Source organism: Trichechus manatus, unplaced genomic scaffold (genome assembly GCF_000243295.1).
Source record: "Trichechus manatus latirostris isolate Lorelei unplaced genomic scaffold, TriManLat1.0 scaffold00084, whole genome shotgun sequence".
In the NCBI taxonomy this organism is placed as follows: Eukaryota; Metazoa; Chordata; class Mammalia; order Sirenia; family Trichechidae; genus Trichechus; species Trichechus manatus.
Window position 1 is genome coordinate 8,200,949 of NW_004444020.1, and position 13,861 is coordinate 8,214,809.

Here is a 13,861-nt window from a genome sequence, read left to right on the forward strand (position 1 = left end):
GCAACTCACACTAAAATATGGCCTAAACAGGAACTAGGCACCATTAAGAAACAAGAAAGTGAGAAGTAGTTATGTAATCTTTTAGACATGCTAACCTAGAAAATCTCAAACATAGTAAACAGACAGAAAGATGTTTTAAGTAAAAACAGAAATATGCGCTCAATGAGTTGGGGGTAAAATTCATTGATACCCGCAGATTTGATCATAATACTGTCATTTTTCTCCAAATAATATATTCTCCTTCTTAGCATATCTTGATAACATAAACCTTAAAATCAAAATAAGATATAGTAGAGTGGTTTAAGAATCTGGGGTCTTATCCCAAGTATGCTACATTCTATCTAACTCTGTAACTATGCCTCCGTGTTCTCATTTGTCAAACTGGAAAAATAAGTTATATTTCATATGGTTGTTGTGAGGATTAAATTATATAATATCCACAGAGTTAACCGGAAGAACGCCTGGAACTAGTTAATGATTAACTCCTAACTACAAGAAAACAGAGTAGATGAAAAGCATAAAGGAACATAAGCTCCACGAGGTCAGGTATTTTTTTGTCCTTTTTATTCATTGCTATGTTCCCACTGCCTGACACCTAGTAGCTACCCAGTAAATATTTATTGAAAGAAAATTTATTTAATTATCTGTTTATATTTATAGAAAAGAATACGGAACTAAAAATTAAGAGACATCCCAGAGTTAACAGATTAACCAGTTACCAGCTTTTTCTTTAAAGCAACCATGTTGAGGGATGCATTCCCAGTAAATGCGGCTCAGCACGTCCCTGGGTAGTGCAAACAGTTAACTCACTCACTTGCTAAATAAAAGGTTGGAGGTTCAAGTCAACCCAGAGGCACCACGGAAGAAAGGCCTAATCATCTACTTTTGAAAAATCAGCCACTGAAAACTCTGTGGAGCACAGTTCTACTCTGACACATATGGTGTTGCCATGAGTCAGAACAGACTCAATCGTAACTTAATTGGTGGGTCATTAAGGCAGTGATTCTCAAAGCTGGGGGCTAGGGGATGACATATAGGGGTAAGAAGATGGGATGCGGAGTAGTGTATATCAGAATGGAGTAAAGTTTGAAAAAGCCCCCTCTAGTAAGGGGGCTCATACACATATACAATCCAACAACCAGATGAATGCATCTGCACTAAAGCGAGATGACAAGCCAAAAGACTCTCTTACATTCATAAAGCTTTGCACTTTCTCTTTATTGACCAATCACCTCTCCCAAATCTTTACACAGTAACCTCAGAAAATTCAATTCCATGATAAACACACTCAATTTCTTTCCCAAGAGGCTGCCTCCACATCTTCTTACCTACAAGCAACTGCAAACACTCTAGTCAAATTTTTCCTGTACTGTTAGGGCTTCCATGACTTTACATTCTTACACTCTAGCACCCAATATATGGCATCATCAACCTTAATGCTCTCCTACAATCTTAACTCTAATATTCTCCGATTATACTACTCTTCAACAATTCCAAAATGCTTGCTATTTCTCTAAGAAAATCAGCTCTATCCTGCTTCTGTATATTTGAATATACTGCCTCATCCCACATCCCTCACTCCCTATGGGGCAAATTGGAAAGCTCTAACCTTGAAATCTAGGCAAGGTTAAGTCTCACACTTACAAGCTTTTATACGTTATTTTTTTTTTTTTACATATTACTCTTACAACACTTCTTGTCACATATTTTTAGTGACTTATTTGTATTTCTAGCTCTCCAACAGACTGCTATGGTTCTTTAGAGAATAATGCCTTATCTTTTGAATCCCAAGGAATAGTCTAGTTACTGTTGCTGTTAGCTACTGTTGACTCGATTCCAACTCACAGTGATCCCATCTGACAGAGTAGAACTTCTCCATAGGATTGTCCTGCTGTATTCTTTACGGGAACAGATTTCCAGGTCTTTCTCCTGCAAAGCCGCTGGGTAGGTTTGAACTGCCAACGTTTTCAAGTCTAGTTAACTACCACCCAGAAAAGAGGATTAATAATTAGCAAATTTGAAACTGAAGATATGCCATCCAACTATTAGGTAATATTTGGGGGCAATGGTGGTTCAGTGGTAGAATTTCCACCTTCCATAGCGGAGACACAGGTTTGATTCCCTGTCAATGCACTTCATGTATACACAGCTACCACCTGTCAGTGGAGGTTTGTGTGTTGCTAGATGCTGAAGAAATTTCAATGAAGCTTCCAGACTAACTAGGAAGAAAGGCCTGGCGATCTACTTCCAAAAATCAGTCAGTGAAAACCCTATAGACCACAACTGTCCTATCCACAACTGATCACGGGTAGCATTTCGATCTGCTGTACACAAGGTACCCAGAAGTCAGAGGCTGACTCAATGGCAGCTAACAATAAATAAGTAATATTAATAAAGGGGAGGAGGGAGAATAAAAGGCTAATTCCTTAGGAAGTTTGTTTTTAATGCTATTGTGCATAGGATCTTTTTCCCATTATAATTTGTAACTAGGTAACACTGTTGCTATTAGGTGCCATCAAGTCAATTTTGACTCACAGTGACCCACTGTGACAGAGTAGAACTGCCCTCTAGTTTTCTTAGCTACAATCTTTATGGAAGCAGACCACCAGATCTTAATTCTGCAGAACCACTGGGTGGGTTAAACCTCCAACCTTTTGATTAGCAGTTACAGAGCCATTTAAATTAATAACCCTTTAAATTAACAAATTTTTCATCTCTGGAAAATCATAAAATGTTGTAGCTACAAAAGAAAGTCAATTATGTGGCAAGCTTGACTCTGGTAGCTTCTTGAAGATGAATACTGTCATCTGGCCAGGGTTATGAGTTTAGTTTCAAAAGTCCAACTAGGGTAGGTGCATTCTGAAAAGAAGAAAAACCTGAAAGCATAAATGGGACACACAAGACCCTTGATAAGGAATCAGAATCAAATGTTGGATGCAAAACAACAAATCTAACAAACAGGAGGAAAACTATAAATGAAAAGTAAAGACAAGATAAAAAAATCTGACATGAACTACTAGATAAAGATCACAGCATGTTAGAAACAATGAAAGTTCAAGGTCCATAAGGATTTGATGTATGGATTTGTGGTAGAAAGTCAAGACATTCATTCAAATCTCTATTATTATTATTAATCCAACTCAATTAAAATTTAAGAAAGCATTTGGATAGGTATTATCATCTTACTTTTAAGGGAAAAAATTAAAAAGCTATCAAGCTCTCCAAAATTACCTGAAAACCATATTAAAACACACAACTAACTGATCAAAACATAAAGTTATTGATGGACTGCTTTAAATTTAAAGAACACTAGCAAATGTTATCAGCCTTTAAATTAGCTAACAAGTAAACAAGAAACTCAAGGGAAGGAGCCCTGGTCGTACAATGGTTAAGGGCTCAGCTACTAATTAAAAGGCTAGCAGTTCATATCCACCAGCCGCTCATTCAAAACCCTATGGAACAGTTCTACTCGTTCCCACAGGGTGGCTATGAGTCGGAATGGAATCAACAGCAATGGGTTTGGTTTTCAGTTTTATACTAAATTATCCTGTACTGGATTATGAAACAATGCTTGCAAATAGAAAACTGATAGATGTCTATCAAAAGTACAAGAATTTATATGTTCCCACTTGCTTCATGAGAAATCTGTGGAAGCGAAGCCAAGACGGTGGAATAGTCAGCTGCTTCCTGTGGTCCCTCTAACAACAAAGACACGAAAAAACAAGTGAGCTGATCATATATGACCATCTAGGACCCCGGAACATCAAAGACAAAATTGAGAAGTAGGACTCAGCAGCAAGGGGAGGAAGAGGCAGTGAAGAAGTGCCAGACTTCAGCTACCGGCACCTGGCGGGCTGGCACATGCAGGCTGAGGCAAATAGTAGCATTCGGGGCGCGTTTTACAAGGTCAGGAGAGATCAGCCGGTGCAGAGTCTGCACAAGCCTCCGAAGCTAGGGGAAAGAGGTGCTGGATCTCCAAAAGTTAAGCGCAAACATTTAACTTACCCCACGGGAACAAAATAACCCCTTCCCCTCTGAGATTTGCATAGTGGAGAAGTGCCTCTTTTCCCCTTACCCTTCCCAGCCTCGCTCTGCTCTGATACCAGTCCAGCAGTATTCAACAACTGCCACACCTCCTAGGCTGGAAAAAGGAATTATCACACTCAAACCAGTCTCACAGCATTAGGGAAAAAACAAATGAGAGAAACCACCAACTCTGCTAAGACAGGTGCTCAGGGCTAACCGGGCAAAAACCAGTCTCACCAAAAATCACAACACCCCCTAAGCCGGGAACTCAGGGCATGCACTGCCCTTTTGCCTAAGCATAAGGGGTCCATGGACTTCGATCACTTTTCACCCCTGCCTAGATCTGTGTGGGCCGATTCAACAGCAGAGGCCCTTATTAGTAAAGAACAACGGGGTATATACCTCAAATCTATTTTCAACAGCAACATCCAAGGAGGAGTGGCAGATCTGTGACACTTGACACAGCCCTGCCCATTAAGCAGGGTCCTTACAGGTCCACATCAACAGCATGAAGACTGGCGGTTTCACCCATTCCACCCAGCCACCTACGACTGGAGTTTGAGAAAAGTGGTGCCTCCAGTCCCTACAGCCAACAGCACCGGGTGGCCAAAGCCAGGCTGCAAAATCCACCCACCTATGCGCTGTAGAGGCACGCAGGGGAAGCCATCAGCCCCCTACTTTGCGCAGCACACAGCCCCCTAATGCAGCCAGATACCTGGGCCTGCTCCAATCACCCATATGTAGCCCTGTCCGTCTAAGTCTGTAACTGAGAATCTGTATCACACACTTGTGAACCGATGACCTGGACACCTAAGCTAATTCACATAAGAAAAGTCAATGTACTCCTGGTCCTACACACCTAGCAGCAGTTCTACCACCTAGTGACAGGATGTGAGAGTTTCAAACACATCAATAATAAATGAAGCCCAGCCTATTTGGCCATAGGAAAACAAAAGAACACAAAAAACCAGGACACATTAAGCACACATACAAAAAATATAACAAATTATTGATGGTTTGGAGACAAGAGTCAATATCAAATTACATAAAGAGGCAGATCAGGATGCCTCTAGCAAGTGACCAACACAAAGAACGAACAAACCTTCCAGAAAAAGAAAAGGTTTCTGAATTATCAAAGGTAGAATTTCAAAGAATAAACAAAGCTATTCAAAATATCAGGAAGAAAATCAGGAAAAACACAGACCAAGCCAGGGAACACACAAAGCAATAGATGAATTCAGGAAAGCTACACAAGACCAGAATGACAAATTTAACAGGCTGCTAGAATACAGAGACATGAAATGGAAATCCAAAAGATTAAAAATAAAAATTCAGATTGGACAACTGAATAGGAAGTCACAGGAGCAGAATTGAGGCAATGAAGTCAGAATTAGTGAGACTGAAAATAAAACACCTGATACCAATTTACTTGAGACAAATACAATAAAACAATTTAAAACCATGAAAAACCTCTAAGAATTATGTGAGACAGTATCAAGAAGAATAAGGTACAAGAGACTGGAGCACCAAAACATGGGGGGATAATAGAAAATACAGAGAGAACTACTGAAGATTTCCTGCCAGAAAACGCTCATGATATCGTGAAAGACAAGAAATGGCTATTCAAGAGACTCATCAAACCACACACAGGGTAGATCCCAAACGAGTCATCAAGACACGTTATAGTAAAACTTGCCAAAACAAAAGATAAAGAGAGAATTTTAGGAGTAGCTAAGAATAAGCAAAAAGTCATCTACAAAAGCAATCAATAAGACTAAACTCTGACTACTCAGCAGAAATGATGTAGGCAAGATGGCAATGAGTTGACATATATATACACTAAAGGAGTCCTCCAGCTAGAGAACCAACATTAGATAACAACCCAAGACAGGAATAAAGAACAGGACAAACACATATCAACCCAGACAAAGAAGTCACAAAAATAAGTCAAACCTAAAAGACTGAAAACAGAAAAACAGAGAAATCAATATGTAAAAGACAATAACATTAACACAAAAAGGAGAAACTAAATAGCGAGTCATGGAACTTTAATATCAAGAAGTAATTAATGCGCTATCCAAAAATATAAGATTAATTTAAACTAACAAAATTAGAGGCAAATTTTAAGGGAACAACAAAAGAAATTAACAAACCTACCCATCAAAATCAAAAGAAAAATATGAAGACTCAGCAAATACAAAATCAACAATAACGAAAAAGATGAAAAGAAAATAAAAACAGCTCAGAACAGAAAATTAAATGGAACAAAGAAAATGTCAACATCACAAAAAAAATCAAAACAACAGCACAAATTTCATTATCTAACAATAATTACACTGAATGTAAATGGAATAAATGCACCTAACAATGAAAAAGATGAAAAAAATAATAAAAACGACTCAGCACAGAAAATCGAGTGGAGCAAAGAAACTATCAATACCACAAAAAAAAAAAAAAGGCATCAAAATGGCAGCACTAAACTCATACCTATCAATAATTATGTTCAACGTAAATGCACTAAACGCACGAATAAAGAGACAGAGTAGGAAATGGGTAAAAAAAATACAAACTGTCTATATGCTCCCTACGAGACATACATCTTAGACTCAAAGACATAAACTAAAACTCAAGAGATGGAAAAACATATATCTAGCAAACAACAATCAAAAAAGAGCAGGAGTCGCAACATTAATCTCTGACAAAATAAACTTTAAAGCAAAATTCACCACAAAGGATAAGGAAAGACACTATATAATGATTAAAGGATCAATACAACCGGAAGACATAACCATAATAAACATATACACAGCCAACTACAGGGCTCTAAAATACATAAAACTCTAACAACAGTGAAAAGAGAAATACACAGCTCCACAACAGTAGGACACTTCAACACACCACTTTTGGTGAAAAACAGAACATCTAGAGAGAAGCTCAATAAAGATGACAAACTGACAAAAGAAAAACAAGAGAGGAAGCAAATAACCTCAATAGGAAATGAGAGATGGGCAATATCACAGCAGACCAAAATAAAATAAAAATGATCATAACAGAGTACAACAAAAAATTATACTCCCAACAAATTAAAAAAAATTTAAAGGAAATGGGTAAATTTCTAGAAACACACTACCTACTGAAACTAACACAGACCAACGTAGAACTAAATAAACCATAACAAAAGAAAAAACTAAAGAACTAATTTAAAAAAACTCCCAACAAAAAAAGCCTGACAATGATGGCTTCACTGGAGAATTCTACTAAACTTTCACAGACGAGTTAACACAAGTACTACTACAAGTATTTCACAGCATAGAAAAAGATGGAATACTCTGGAACTCATTCTATGAAGCCAGCAGAACCCTGACACCAAAGCCAGGCAAAAACGCCACAAAACAAGAAAACTACAGACCAATATTCCCTCAGGAACACACATGCAAAACTCAACAAAATTCTAACCAATAAAATACAACAATATCCCCCCAAAAAAAAAAAAAAAAAATCCTAACCAAGAGGAATTCATACCAAGTACACAAGGATGGTTCAACATTAGAACAATGTAATAACCCATCGCATAAATAGAACAAAAGATAAAAACCACATGATCTTATCAATTGATGCAAAAAAGGCATTTCACAAAGTCCAACACCCATTCCTGATAAAAACTCTCAACAAAATAGGAACAGAAGGGAAATTCCTCAACATAATTAAGGACATTTACACAAAGCTAAGAGCCAACATAATCCTAAATGGAGAGACTTTGAAAGCATTCCCCCTGAGAACAAGAACCACACAAGGATGCCCTTTTATCACCACTTGTATTCAACACTGTGCTGGAGGTCCTACCTAGAGAAATAAGCAAGAAAACAAAATAAACAGCATCCTAATTGGTAAGGAATAAGTAAAAGCATCCCTATTCACAGATGATATGAATTTATACACAAAAAACCCCAAAGAATTCACAAGAAAACTATCGTAACGAATAGAAGATTTCAGCAAAGTAGCACGATACAAGATAAACATACAAAAATCAGTTGGATTCCTCTACACCAACAAAGACAACTTCAAAAAGGAAATCACCAAATCAATACCATTACAACAGGCCCCAAGAAGATAAAATACTGAAGAGTAAGCCTACCCAGAGACGCAAAAGACCTATATGTAGAAAACTACAAGAAACCAAATGAGATCTATATAAGTGGAAAAATATACCTTGCTCATGGAAACGACTGAACACTGTGAGAATGTCAACTCTACCCAAAGCGATATACAGATAAAATGCAATTGCAATCCAAATTCCAATGACATTTTTTAACAACATGAAGAAAAAAATCACCAACTCCTTATGGAAAGGGAGAGGGCCCCAGACAAGCAAAGCATTACTGAAGAAGAACAAAGTGGGAGGTCTCACACTACCTTATTTTAGAACCTATTATACCTCCACGATACTCAAAACAGCTTGGTACTGGCACAACAGATATTTAGACCAGTGGAACAGAATTGAGAATCCAGACATAAATTCATCCACCCATGAGCAGCTGATATTTGATAAAAGGCCCAAAGTCCATTAATTGGAGGAAGAGACAGTCTCTATAACAAATGGTACTGACACAACTGGATAGCCATCTGCAAAACAATGAAACAAGACCCATATCTCACACCATGTAGAAAAACTAACTCAAAATGGATCAAACCCTAAATATAAAATCTAAAACGATTAAGATCATGGACAAAAAACCAGGCACAACGCTGGGAGCCTTAACACATGGCATAAACAGACTACAAACCATTACTAACAATGCACAAACACCAGAAGAGAAACTAGATAACTCAGTGCTCCTAAAAATCAAACACTTATGTTCATCAAAAAACTTCAACAAGAATAACAGCACAATTGGAAGAGCGTACTCAATGTCACTGAACTGTGTATGCAGAAATTTTTGAAACAGTGTATCTTTGGCTATGTGTATTTTCACCCAAAAAAAAAGGTTGAGAATTTAGAGAGTTAATACGTTGTGGGGTTGTTAACCAATGTCATAAAACAACATGTGTACTACTGTTTCATGAGAAACGATTTGTTCTGTAAGCCTTCACCTGAAGTACAATAAAATATAAAAAAAAAAAAAACTTCAACAAAAGAGTAAAAAGACAACTTACAGACTGGGAAAGAAATCTGGCTACAATATATCCAATAAGGGTCTAATCTTTAAAATCTACAAGATACTGCAAAACTTCAACAACAAAAAAACAAATAACCCATTTTAAAAAAACGGGCAAAGTATATGAACAGACACTTCACAAAAGAAAACATTCAGGCACCTAACAGATACATGAAAAAATGCTCACAAGCATTAGCCATTAGCGAAACGCGAATCAAAACTATAACGAGATACCATCTCATCCCATCAAGACTGGCACTAATCCAAAAAACACAAAATAATAAATATTGGAGAGCCTGTGGAAAGACTGAATACCTACAGTAAGACTGTAAAATGGTGTAACCACTTTGGAAATAGATGCGGCACTTCCTTAAAAAGCTAGAAACAGAAGTTCCATACAATCCAGCAATCCCACTCCTTGGAATATATCCTAGAGAAACGAGCCGTCACACAAATAGATATATGCTCACCCATGTTCACTGCAACACTGTTCACGATAGCAAAAAGATGGAAACAACCTAGGTGCCCATCAACAGAAAAATGGATAAACAAATTATGGTACATACAAACGACAAGACACTACGGAACACTAAAGAACAGTGATGAATCCAGGAAACGTCTCACAACATGCACGAATCGGGAAGGCATTATGTGGAGTCAGTCACAAAAAGACAAATATTTTATGACACCACTACTGTAAGAACTCAAGAAAAAGTTTAAACACAGAAGAAAACATTCTTTTACCATTTATAACAGCCCCTAAAAAAATAAAATACCTAGGAATAAATCTAACCAGGAAGGTACAAGACCTATACAAAGGAAACCTACAAAACACTACTACGAGAAACCAAAAGATCTATATAAACGGAAAAACATACCATGCCAATCGATAGGTAGAGTCAACATTGTGAAAATGTCAATTCTACTCGAAACAATCTAAAAATATAATGCAATCCTGATCTAAATACTAACAGCATTCTTTGAAGAGATGGAAAAACTAATCATTTTATATATATATATATATAAAACCTTATACTGAAATGAAGTGGCCCCGGATAAGCAAAGCACTACTGACGAAGAATAAAGTAGGATGACTCGCACTACCTGACCTTGGAACCTACTATACAACTACAGTAGTCAAAACAGCTTGGTACTAGTACATTCACAGATACGCTAACCAATGGAACAGAACTGAGAATCCAGATGTAAATCCATCCACCTATGGTCACTGATACTCAACAAGGGCCCAAATTCCATCAAATGGGGGAAAAGACAGTCTTTTTAACAAATGCTGCTGTCAAAAATGGATGTCGATCTGCAAAAAAATGAAACAAGACCCATACCACACACCATACACAAAAACTAATTCAAAATGAATCAAAGACCTAAATATAAAACCAAAATCTATAAAGACCATAGAAGAAAAAACAGGATCAACGCTAGAGGCCCTAATGCACAGCATTAACAGGTTACAAACAATAACAACACACAAACTACAGTAAAGAAGCTAAATAACTGGCATCTTCTAAAAATTAAACACGCTTATCAAAAGACTTCACCAAAAGACTAAAAAGAGAACCTACACATGGGGAAAAATTTTGGCTATGACAAATCTGACTAAGGTCTAATCTCTAAAATCTACAGGAAAATCCAACACCTCTACAACACAAAGACAAATAATTCAACTAAAAAACGGGCAAAGGAAATGAGCACACACTTCACAAAACAAGACATTCAAGCAGCTATCAGAAACGTGAGGAAATGCTCACAAACACCAGTCATTAGAGAAATACAAATCAAAACCACAATGAGATACCATCTCACCCCAGCATTACTGGCACAAACCAAAAAAACAGAAAATAAGAAATACTGAAGAGGCTGCGGGGAGACTGGAACTCTTATGCACTTCTGGTGGGAATGCACAATGGTACAACCATTTTGGAAAACAATACGATGCTTCCTCAGAAAGCTAGAAACAGAAATACCATATGATTCAGCAATCTCACCCCTAGAAATACATCCCAAGGAAATAAGAGCCATCACACGAATAGACATATGCACACGCATGTTCACGGCAACACTGTTCACTAAGCAGAAAGATGGAAATAACCTAGATGCCCATCAACAGATGAATGGATAAATTATGGTACATAAACACTATGGAGTACTATGCAACAATGAAGAACAAAGATGAATCTGTGAAGCATCTCACAACATAGACAAATCTGGAGGGCACTATGCTGAGTGAAATAAGTCAATCAGAAAAGGACAAATATTGTACAAGATCACTACTATAAAAATACCTGAAAAGATTTACACACAAAAAAACAATCTTTGATGGTTAGGAGGGAAGGAACGGGTGGGGATGGAAAAACACTAAATAGACAGTAGATAAATGGTAACTTTGGTGAAGTGTCAGACAGTACACAATACGTGGGAAGCCAGCACAACTCGTCCAAGGCAAGGTCATGGAAGCTTCATAGACACATCCAAATTCCCTGAGGGACCAACTTACTGGGCTGAGGGCTGTGGGGACTATGGTCTCAGGGAACATCTAGGTCAACTGGCATAACTGTTCATAAAAATGTTCTACATTCTACTTTGGTGAGTAGCGTCTGGGGTCTTAAAAGCTTGTGAGAGGCCATCTATGTTACTCCACTAGTCTCACCCATCTGGAGCAAGGGAGAATGAAAAAAACCAAAGACACAAGGGAAAGATTAGTCCAAAGAACTAAATGGACCATGACTACCACAGCCTCCACCAGACTGACTCCAGCACAACTAGATAGTGCCCGGCTACCACTACTGATTTCTCTCACAGGGATCACAATGGAGGATCCCAGACAGAGTGGGAGAAAAATGTAGAATAAAATCTAACTCACAAAAAAAGATCAGACCTACTGGTCTGGCAGAGACTGGAGAAACCCCGAGAGCATGGCTCTCGGACACCATTTTAACTCAGTACTGAAGTCACTCCCAAAGTTGACTCTTCAAAGATTAGACGGATCTGTAAAACAACACACGTGAAGAACGTGCTTTGTAGTTCAATCATGAATATGAGACTGATGTGCATGCCAGCCCAAAAGCAAACACAGGAAGGCAGGAAGAACAGGGAAGCAGGACAAATCGAAACAATGAACCCAAGTGGAAAAGAGCAGTGCTGACACATTGCAGGGTTGTCAACTAACGTCACAAAACAATATGTGTATTAACTGTTTAAACAGAAACTAATTTGTAAACTTTCACCTAAAAAACAATTAAGAAGCCATAATAAACAAATTCTTTTATGTTTTATGCTTATATTTTGCAGTTTTAATCAATTGTCTTCTACTTATTCCATCAACATATTGTTTACAGGTTACTTACCCGGAAGGAAAAAGTCTCTACTGAGCCTTTGACCTAAGTAAACTGGCTGAAGTAAAACCATGTCTCTCCTGTATTCAGAAAAATTGGCCTTTAGGTCCCTTATCCAGCTGGCAGCCATGGGTAGCTAAGAAAATTTTTTCTCCATGGTCGAGTCAAAATGTGGAAAAGAATGTATGCAAGGAAGCAGTCTTCATCCAAATGCTTACTGCAAGCCCTAGTACTAGATATCCCCAGGAAATATTTCACCTCAAGCAAGATATTTTTACAGTCTATTCTGGAAAATATATAAGCATCTTATGACCACAAAAAGTAAACTGAGTTAGAACATCCCACCTCTAACTTCCCTTATCAAGCACACACCGATCAGAATTATGCTCTGTTAATTACTGAGGCTACCCTAAATCCGCACCCTCCTGAAATTCCCTCTTCAGACTCACTAAATTTCAGATTGGTGGACTGGCAGCTCCGCATTCGAATGTTCGTTTGAATGCTCAATAAACCCTCTGATTCTTGCCTGATTCGAGATCTAGAGACTCTTGTCTTTGACATATTCAACATCATTTCAAGAAATGTTAGCGAGCAACTCCTCTATGTTAGGCACTGTTATGGATTGAACTGTGTCCCTCAAAAATGTTTCATAAATCCTAACGTCTATTGCTGTGGTTATAATCCTGTTTCAGAATGGGTTTTCTTTGTTATGTTAATGAGGCAGTATTAGTATAGGGTATATCTTAAATCAATCATTTTTTGATACATAAAAGAGCAAATTATGCAAGGATCAAGCAAGCAGAGATGGCGGAAGATAGGTGTCAAGCCATATCAAGATCACCGAGAAACAGAAGCTTGAAAGACACGAGAACCTTCCTCAAGAGCCGAGAGAAGAGAAAACCTTTCCCTAGAGCTGGCATCCTGAATTCGGACTTCTGAGAAAAACAATTTCTCTTTGTTAAAGACATCCATTTGTGGTATTTTTCTGTTATAGCAGCATTAGATTACTAAGACAAGCACCATTCTAAACAACTACTAAAGAGAGAGTGGAAGAAGACTAGCTTGAAATGTAAACTTCATTTAAACTACAACAATTGAAAAGAGAGAGAGTAGTAAATAAATTATACAAAATACCTGTTTTTAAGAAGATGATATCTCTAGTTTGTAGAAATAGATAAGACAATTTCAGATTATGAGAAATGGTCTTATAAAGACTCTCCAAGTAGTGACATTTGAGGTAAGACTTGAAGCACGTACAACAGCCATGGCCAAGGCAGGAGGCTGGAGCAAAGTGACTACTCTTCACAATGTAGGGAGGTATTTGTT

At 37.7% G+C, this 13,861-nt stretch overlaps 1 protein-coding gene across 7 annotated transcripts in view; it reads right to left on the reverse strand.

Moving 5' to 3' along the window:
- Window positions 1–13,861, reverse strand: part of STAG1 (STAG1 cohesin complex component) — a 552,131-nt gene that overhangs the window by 407,126 nt on the left and 131,144 nt on the right. The gene's annotated exons all lie outside the window — the stretch shown is intronic.